The sequence below is a fragment of the Mastomys coucha genome, unplaced genomic scaffold, assembly GCF_008632895.1.
Source record: "Mastomys coucha isolate ucsf_1 unplaced genomic scaffold, UCSF_Mcou_1 pScaffold20, whole genome shotgun sequence".
NCBI classification, from domain to species: Eukaryota; Metazoa; Chordata; class Mammalia; order Rodentia; family Muridae; genus Mastomys; species Mastomys coucha.
In genome coordinates this window covers 104,005,011-104,015,102 of record NW_022196903.1, presented here as the reverse complement: position 1 = coordinate 104,015,102, position 10,092 = coordinate 104,005,011, and the positions used below count along the sequence as shown (strand labels likewise).

The window sequence follows — 10,092 nt, the reverse complement described above, 5'->3', positions numbered from 1 at the left end:
ATATATATATATATATGGCATTCTCCTACTATTATTTCTATATCCATTCACTGCCACAGTAGCTCCAGGAGCAGTATTTTCAAATGTCAAATATAGCTGGTATAAAAAATTTTTAAATGACTATCTGTTACTTATTTCAAAAATTCAGAACTCATTAATATAATACAGTCTCTACTTTGAGTGACACCACCTTCTTGTAATGAGCTAAGGTCATACTGCACCATTATTTTAATTAGCTTTAGTACTAACTCTTCATGATAGAGCTTTAGTAACAAAGCTACTTCACTCTGGTGCATTCTCTCCTCTTCTCCACCACCAGATCTTGCACCATTTCCACAGCTAATAACCTATTGTTAAATACCAAAGATTGTAGTTCTACTAAATGGAAAAGGATAAATCAAGTCCTAATGACTTATAATTATAGACATTGACTAATGCACTTCTCGATCTTCATCATAGGAAGCGTCTATTTGAAGTGACCTTGGAATGCTAACTTAAATGGAACATATGTACTGTGCTCCTCCCAATTCCCAGGAATCATTGAGGAAGGCACGTTGAGGGGCAGGAGAGTGTAAAACTCAGAAGTAATGAATGAGAACAAGAAGAAGTGTCTGGTAAACACATCAGGGCATTTGCACAAATGATCTCACAGTGATTGTGTTAGTATGCACAGAGCCTCTGCAAGCCCAAGTTGGACTAAATTCCAGCATGGCAAGGGGTCTGAGGCATGAAGTTTACCCTTAGTGGAAAAGCTCCGTGCAATAATTAGCTGCTAATGGTGCTGCTTTGTGTCATCACAGAACCTTTGTGCCATGTGCCCTAACTACCAAAAGTAGATGGCAGGGAGGATGCCTTGAGGGTTACACCTAGCTCTCATTTTTTTCCCATATCATGTGTTATTTAATTCACTCAAATACAAGAAGTTGGGAACTCTGCCATGCCTTCCTAGCTGCTGAAACTGTAAGCTGGAATAAATCTTTTTTTCCTTTAAGCTGCTCCTGTCAAGAATTTTCTCAGAGTACTGAGAAAAAATAACATTACGTGCTGTTAGAAATTCAGAGCAGTGTGCAAGAATAAGTATAAAGCATTAAGATCCATTTTAAAACACTTCCCTAACTTTCCTTGAGTAACTATGGCAAGTTGCCCATGAGTCTCTCTCTTTGAAAGGAAGGTCATATTTCCTTTAATTCCAGGTGGGAGACTTTAGGCCTTTATCTTTCTTTTTCTTTGTGTGTGTGTGTGTGTGTGTGTGTGTGTGTGTGTATGTGTGTGTGTGTGAGTGTGTGTGTGTGTTTATATGTGTGTGTGAGTGTATGTGTGTGTGTGTGTGTGTGCATGCATGCGTGTGTTTGTGCATGTGCTCTTCATTTAGGTATATGTAGTGGATTCAGAAAAAAATTTTCTAAGGATCCGAATACCAGAATACAGATTATTCTGTACATGAACAGCTTTATATGAGGTATGTGAATTTTGGTAACATGCTATAGAGACTGTGTGCTTGATCAGAATAATGTCAACAGCATTGAAATATATCAACTTTTAAAATCAACTTTAAGTATTTCATGGTCAGAAATATTCAACTACAGATCAAAAGCACAGTGCTTCTTTCAATTTCAACACTCAAAGTTAGTGATCACAGCTCTCTCAAAATCAAGAAAAAGACAAATAGGCCTTTATGCCCATTATTAGATAGTAAACATAAGTAAGATAAGAAGAAAATTGCTCCTATGGGGTTGCAAACCCCTTTGGCTCCTTCAGTCCTTTCCCTAAGTTCTCCACTGGGGTAACTGATCAGTCCAATGGATGGCTGCAAGCATCTCCATCTGTATTAGTCAGGCTGTGGCAGAGTCTTTCAGGAAACAGCTATATCAGGCTCCTATCAACAAGTACTTCTTGACATCCTCATTAGTGTCCAGGTTTGGTATCTGTACATGGGATAGATCCCCAGGTGGGACAGTCTCTGGATGACTTTTTCTTTAGTCTCTGTTCCACACATTGTCCCTGCATTTCCTTTAGACAGGAGCAATTCTGGGTTAAAAATATGGAGATGAGTGGGTAGCCCCATCCCCTAACTGGGTCTTGCCTAACCTCTAGATATGGTTCTACTTCCCTTTTGTTGGGCATTTCAGCTAATCTCATCCACATTAGGTGCTGGGAGCCTCTTGTATCCTGGCATCTGAGACTTTCTGGTGACTACTCCCAGTTCCCCATCCTCCATTGCTACACACCTCTTTGTTCAATTTTCTGACCCTCTATATATCATCCCTGTCTCCTCCCATACCTGTCCCTGTACCCCTTTTTCTCCTCCCCCTCGTCTCTTCCTTCTAAGTTTCTCCTACCCTCTAACTACAGTGAGTACTTTAATGGTGCTTCTAAGAAAGACTGAAGCATCCACACTTTGGTCTTCCTTCTTCTTGAGCTTCATATGGTCTGTGAATTGTATCTTGGGTATTCTGAGCTTTTGGGATATTATCCACTTATCAGTGAGTACATACCATGTGTGTTCTTTTATTATTGGGTTACCTCACTCAGGATGATACTTTCTAGATCCATCCATTTGCCTGTGAATTTCATGAACCCATTGTTTTTAATAGTTATTTAGTTTTCCATTGTATAAATGTACCACATTTTCTGTATCCATTCCTCTGTTGAGGGACACCTGGGTTCTTTCCAGCTTCTGGCTATTCTAAATAAGGCTGTAATGAACATAGTGGAGCATGTGCCCTTGTTATATGTTGGAGCACCTTTTCGGTATATGCCCAGGAGTGGTATAGCTGGGTCCTCAGGCAATACTATGTCCAGTTTACTGAGGAACTACCAGACTGATTTCCAGAGTGCATGTACCAGCTTGCAATCCCACTAACAATGGAGGAATGTTCCTCTTTCTCCACATCCTCACCAGCATCTACTGTCACCTGAGTTTTTGGTCTTAGCTATTCTGACTGGTATGAAGTAGAATCTCAGGGTACTTTTGATTTGCATTTCACTAATGACTAAGGATATTGTACATTTCTTTAGTTGCTTCTCAGCCATTTGATATTCCTCAGTTGAGAATTCTTTGTTTAGCTATGTACCCCATTTTTAATAAGGCTATTTGGTTCTCTGGAGACTAACTTCTTGAGTTCATTGTATATATTGGATATTAACTCTCTTTCAGGTATAGGATTGGTAAAGATCTTTTCCCAATCTGTTGGCTGCTGTTTTGTCATATTGACAGTGTCTTTACCTTACAAAAGCTTTTCAATTTTATAAGGTCCCATTTGTCAATTGTTGACCTTAGAGGATAAGCCATTGGTGTTCTGTTCAAGAAAAATTTCCCTATGCTCATGTGTTCAAGGCTCTTCTTCATTTTCTCTATTATTAGATTCAGTGTATCTGGTTTTATGTGGAGGTCCTTGATCTACTTGCAACCAACCAGAGCCCTAAGAGCTCCCAGGGACTAAACCACCAACCAAAGAGTACACATGGAGAGACCTATGGTTCCCGCCACATATATAGCAGAGAATGGCTTTATCTGGCATCAGTGGGAGGAGAGGCCCTTGGTCCTGTGAAGGCTCGATGCCCCATTGTAGGGAAATGACAGGGCAGTGAGGTGGGGATGGGTGGGTGGATTGGAGAGCACCCTGATAGAAGTAGGGACAGGGAGGATTTGACAGGGGGTTTGTGGAGAGAAAACAAAGGAAGGGGATACCATTTGAAATATAAATAAATAAAATATCCAATTAAAGAAGAAGAAGAAGAAGAAGAAGAAGAAGAAGAAGAAGAAGAAGAAGAAGAAGAAGAAGAAGAAGAAGAAGAAGAAGAAGAGAATTCTTCAATTGATTCCACCTGGAGAGTTTGTAAACAATTAGTACTTTCTAAAACAATTTGTAAACTGCTGAGTGTTAAAAAAAAGAATCAATCAATGTATACATATAATCAAGAGTTGAATGAAGAGATAGGAGAAGCTTGGGACCTGTAAGAACTTGCACAGATTAAGTTTGCACTGAGAACTTGAAAAATGAATCTGCTCTGTCTAGGGAAAACATAAGGAATTATATTGAATTGGAAGATGAGATCAACACCCTCCCATATTTGCAAAAGAAAAACAGATGCACTGAAGCAAAGATTCTGAAATAGATGATTAAAGGGATAGTTTGTAAGCCCTTTAAACTGAAAATATGATCATTGGGAATTAGTCGGGATTGCACTTTCTCCTGCATTAACTTCACAGAATTATAAATCTGGTGAACTGTTGAATACAAAAACATAGAAATAACTTTTAATTTGCTTTCTCATTAAAATATATATTCTGTCATAAGGAATATCCCAGTAACAGAAATATTAACATAATAATGAGCACCTCTGTCTTCCTGAAAAAAACAGACCTTCCATTTACATTCCATTCTGTTGAAGTATATATACCACATTAAAAACATGGAGCATTTCTGAATATATTTCAGGGTTCTGATAAAGGCAGGTATCAGGTGATTAAGATATCTGTAAATACAAATTGAATGACCATCTATTAGCAGTCTGCGATTGGTTAACTGAGTAGATGCAAAATATTGATTTCTGAATCAATGCCAGTCTGAACTATGGTCTCAGCAGAATGTTCCCTGAGCTATTCCGGTCAATATTTTTATCTGTGACTTGCTGATGCTATTACTTGGCATCCCATGTTTTGGGATGATATTGATGTCAGTCATTCTGACAACATTATGACAGCACATTTTCCCAAAATTTATTGAGTACTTGGAAAAATGGACTAAAGTAAATAAGACAACAATGAGATGTCTGAGTGATGAGACTGAATACTGAAGGAGATGAACAGCTGCAGATTTGTGACTCTATTTCCAGATACTACTGAAGCTGAGGTGAAAAGGATCATTTGAGAACCTAAATATGAAGTCACATGGTAATATTTTAACACACACACACACACACACACACACTATAGTAAAGGAATAGAGGGAAAGAAGAAAACTAAAGGAACTAAAGGAAAGAAAAAAAGGAATGAGGGAAAGGATATGAAAATGCATGAGGATCATGATAGGAGAACATCAGTAGCCTTACTTGTAGATGTTCAATCTGATGATGTTCAGGGAGGCCAGAATAGATGGAGAATGGAGGTACGCTATGTGTTCAGTATATGATTCCTGTTCTTTGCCAAGATGAACTAAGACATGGCTTCGGTTTCTATGTAAAATTATTTCAAAGTGGGAAAACATCATATAGAATATCCTTTGAAAATCTGCACAAGAAGCAATAAAAGTTAAAAAGTTAAGAATAAATTAAGCAATTTCACAATTTGTCCCAACTAACAAGTTTACAGCTCTCTTTACCTTTCAGCTCCTGAGTGTGAAGTAAAACCTGAAGCCAAGAACTACTTGAAGTTTTTGGAAGGAATAGAAGCTGAAAGTAACAACGACTAAATTAGACAAACCTTGGGGAGTAATGTGATTCTTATTATTATCATAGAGGTGTACATATATTCATGCTTTAAATAAGTGTGCTTGCTTCTATGCACACTGGCTAAAGTTGTTTGACTTTTTGAAGGACAATCACCAGGGTATCTTTATTTAAGGTATTTCCCCTCTGAAGATCAGATTTCTTCTTCCATTTTTAAGATCCATATTCTTTATTCAAAGCCTACTTTACTTATAAACTACATCTGAAAAGTATCCTTACTGAAAATTCTAGAATTATATTTGACTCGATATGGAGCCTAGTAAATATTACAACATACCGCAGCAAACTTGACACATAAAATTGAATAGCTAAGAAACAAAAATTCTGGGAAGTAGAGGGAGAGAGGGATCTGGGAGGGAAAGAGGAGAGGAATGGAAAAAGGGGGCCCAGTTCAGATAGGGAAGATATGGAGGAGAAGTACAGAAGATCAGGAATTTGAAAGTAGGTGTGTAGCAGTGGGGGAGGTGAAAGTGGAGGTAGCCACTAGAGAGTACCAGATGCCAGGGACCCAAGTGTTTCCCAGGACCCAACAGGGAGGACTTTACATAAAATTCCAAACAAATGGTGGATAGAACTTGTAGAGACCATATCCAGTGGATAGTCACAGCTCCCAGTTAGTGGTGTTTCAATATCTCCATTTCTAGTCCATTTCCCAATGAGTCCTATGCAACTCACAAGAAAATCCTTTTAAGTAACAGTGAACAATATTTGTTCTTGGTACCCTAGGCAGGAGAAATAGGCAATAAGGTAAAGATTGTATAGAGACAGAAATCAAGAATCAAATACAATGTAAGAGATCACATTTTATATTCCAAGGAATATTGAAAAACTCATTAGTCACTCATAAGTCACCAGAGCATGTAGGAGAAGGATAATGGGTAGGACATTTTTTAAGGTTCCTTCTGAGACAAAAAAAAAAAAATTGATAATTTAACAACTTCAAATGACATATTTGAACGCTAGCACTGGAAGAGATCTACTGGACTAGTGAGATCAATATGGGTCAGTGGGGAAAATTGCTTAACAAATGAAAGAAACACCAGCTATCCATCAGGAGATATTTATTGCACGTTTGTTGTATGATTGGTTTAGGTGATAAATTGAAAATCATCACTTTAAATAGCCATCATTGAGGATGAAGAGATGAGTAAGTGGATAAGCTGCTTGCTACACAAACATGAGACCCTGAGTTTAAATTTCCAGAGCCTATATGAAAGCTCCACATGGCAGTGTTTATCTGCCACCTCAGAGCTGGTGAGAGATCAGCAGAAGCAGGTGGATCCTGGAAGCTCACTGTCCAACCAGTCTAATCATGAGACAAACCACTAGTTCAATGACAGAACTTATATCAAAACATGAGTTGATGGGTGACAGAGCAAACTGCCCAACATGGATCTTCAGCTTCCACGCAGGCTCACACATTTGCATATAAGCCTACATACTCATATGCACACATTACAACACACACATGCCCAGCACACATAATATATCATGATTGTAGGATTGTCTATGGATCCAAACATTCACTCCCATTCCTAAACATTCTGAATCATTAGATGAAATGTCAAGTAACAAATCTGTACCGTCACTGGAGTCACAGGTACAAAAGACAGGTTGGCAACAAAGGTCAGAGCCAGCAGAAGAGACTGGGCTCTACATTGTCCAAGAATCCACAAAGGTTCTTTCCCTATTATTATGCCAGACATTTGCAGGGATGAAACTCCATCTAGACTAAATTTCAGCTTTAGTGTGAGTGACACTTCCTGGTTGGGAATCCCATGTTTTCTATCTCCCCTTATATGAGCACACCCAACATTACTTATGCAGGCTGGACTTTCCTTGTTGTCATTGTCACAAGCAGAATGCTTCCACTACAGACTTAGCAAATGCATGGCTGTGGCCGCTCATAAGGGAATAGGCTGCCACAAATGCTCAGGATGAGAAGGCTGCCTTGTACCTCAGTGCACTTCATTAGAGAAATAAAGACATAAATAGAATTTCTTAATCCATATAATACCTGTCACAGGTCATAAAAAGAAAATCCTTCAAATTTCATTTAACACTCAGCCAATTTCCTCTGTGTCATCTGCCTTTCTATATGGTTAGGACTGTGAGCCTTCTGTTACAATGTAACAGGAATAAAGAAGTCTTGGGTTTCTTCCAGGATTAGTGTGTGTGTGTGTGTGTGTGTGTGTGTGTGTGTGTTTGTGTGTGTGTCCCTGTGTGTGTGAACTTTCCTGTCACAGTTTCTTAAAGAAACCCACAAAGTAGAACTGAGTTTGTGGACTCATTTTTGGATACTTTCTAAGGAGAGTGGCTTCTAAATCTGAGCACTGAAACAAGAGAGAAATGTCTTTAAACCCCAGATCTTTAAGAGATCTGAAGAATTCAGTAAGATACAAGTCACTGGGCAGCGCCACGCAGTTTTTCTAACTCAGTGGCTCTAGGATGCAACATCAGCAATTTCATTTGATTTATTTCTCATTATGACATGATCTTTGGAGATTTAGGCCAGGAGCTCATGTATGCTAGTGTTCTATCACATAGCTGCTGTTCCAGACTGGGCCTGAGAAGTTGCATTTCTGATTCCAAAGATAGGATGACATTATGGGCTTCTGCTGATATATATGATAAAAACTCCTCTGTCATAAAGTTAGTACAGATAGTGGGATTCCTAATAATAACAGGGTCTGGATGTGATATGTCTTTAAAAATATTGTTTCCTAGAAGCTTGCTTTCCAGTGTGAAGTCACTGTACCTTGAAGGGGTGGAGCAGAGAAGACAGTAATTACTCAGATCAGGAAATGACTCCTGCTTTATGTCTATAGTGAACAGACTAATTTCTAAAGGGTTTAAGCAGACACTAGAGCACAGTGCTACAAATCCAGGTTAAAGGGCTGGAGAGATAGATGCTAAGAAACCAAAACCATTTGCTTCTCTTGTGGAAGATCCTGTTTTGGTTCTCATCCCCCACAACAGGAGCCTCACAAGCACCAGTAATACCAGTATCATGAGGGATGCATTACCCTCTTCTGGATATAGTGAATATTCAATCTTTTCTTCTTACATTGCTTATGTTCACCCTATTTCACTCACCGTGGTTTAGTATAGTAAAAAGATCTTTACCAGACTCCAAGCAGCAGAGCCTGTCTGAGCCTAGGCTTTCAGCCTCCACACCAGGAGCCAATATAAACCTATTTTGGGAGTCATGTATAATTTCTTTTGAGTAGATTCTTAAAATTTTGTAAGCTTTAGGTCTTTTTAATCAGTAAAACAGTTTGATAAATATATATATGTATACATTATGTATGTTCTAATTCTCTCAATAGCAATGAACATATATATAATGTACTATTCATATATATTATATATACATTATATGCATATTTATATCCATTATATTCATAACATATATTATGAGTATTACTATTGTCTATAGAGAGACAATATAACTTGTATATTGTTATTGTCTATAGTACATGTATATGCACAAATATATATATGTATACATATATATATATATATATTATTACTATTGAAAGACTTAGAAAAGGGCTTAGAACAACAACAACACTATAACAGAGCACTAGCCAATGCACTCTTATAAGAAGTACTTCCAGTTATGGAATTACTTAGGTGATCTTGGCTGCTACCTACTGGAAACATAGACAAATCCTAAGATCACATGCACAGTTTGGAAGCCTCTTAATCTACAAAGCTCCTTCCCACACCATGCATGTGCTCTGACATAATAGCTTCCCTCTGCCATGAGCAGCAGCTAAGTAAATGAGCTCTGCTTTTGCTGGCCCTCATCTGATGGTAAAAATCTCTTGGAGATTTTTGCCAATGGAAAGAAAGAGGGGGATAGGAAAACCTGTTGCTGATTCATAAGTAAGCAAGGATTTAGGGATAGAAAAGTAACAGTCACATGCTTAAGAAGGGTGATCTGTAAGGGGGTGTGTTAATGAATACCTCTGAGCTTTCTTTCTCAGCTGCCTATTGAGTGGAAGCCAGGTGACGCTAGTATGATCCAAGAGAACTTATGCTTTTGTGGTTTTGTTTTTAATTAAGGAAAAACATTTATTCTAGCTAAGGTCTTAGAATGAAGACATAGATGTGAACCATGTTATACCAAGGCCATGAACATATAAAAATATTAGTGAGCTTCTAGAATGAAAGATAGATAAATCTACTGTTTTGAAACTTTAATCAACAATCCTGCTATAATTCCCTCTTGTCTAACATTGTATCTGGAATTTGATTCTTATGTAGAGAGTTTTGTATAAAACTCTGAGGAGAAAAATGAAAATTGTTGGAGTCACCTAGTTGGAACTTCTCTCCAATCACCAAACATGGGTATATATGCATTTGTGAAAGATTTTGGGAGTTTGCTCCATCTACGGAATGTGTGTGTGTGTGTGTGTGTGTGTGTGTGTGTGTATGTATATATGTATGTATGCATGTATGTAAATATGTATATGTGTATATATATGTATATGTATATATGTATATGTGTTTTTATGTGTGTATGTGTGTTTGTATATGTGTATATGTTTATATTATGCATGTATAGATGTGAAATTGATGAAACTTGCTTGTTGGAACTCTTTGCTTCATTCAGTGTGTGTGTGTGTGTGTGTG

At 37.9% G+C, this 10,092-nt stretch overlaps 1 protein-coding gene and 1 long non-coding RNA gene across 2 annotated transcripts in view; one reads left to right on the top strand and one right to left on the bottom strand.

Annotated features, from left to right (window-relative positions):
• Positions 1–10,092, bottom strand: part of Grm7 (glutamate metabotropic receptor 7) — a 906,484-nt gene that overhangs the window by 704,238 nt on the left and 192,154 nt on the right. The gene's annotated exons all lie outside the window — the stretch shown is intronic.
• On the top strand, positions 650–5,424 carry LOC116099369. The gene is made up of 2 exons (XR_004122232.1): positions 650–960; positions 5,332–5,424. It is a non-coding gene; the product is annotated as an uncharacterized LOC116099369 (long non-coding RNA).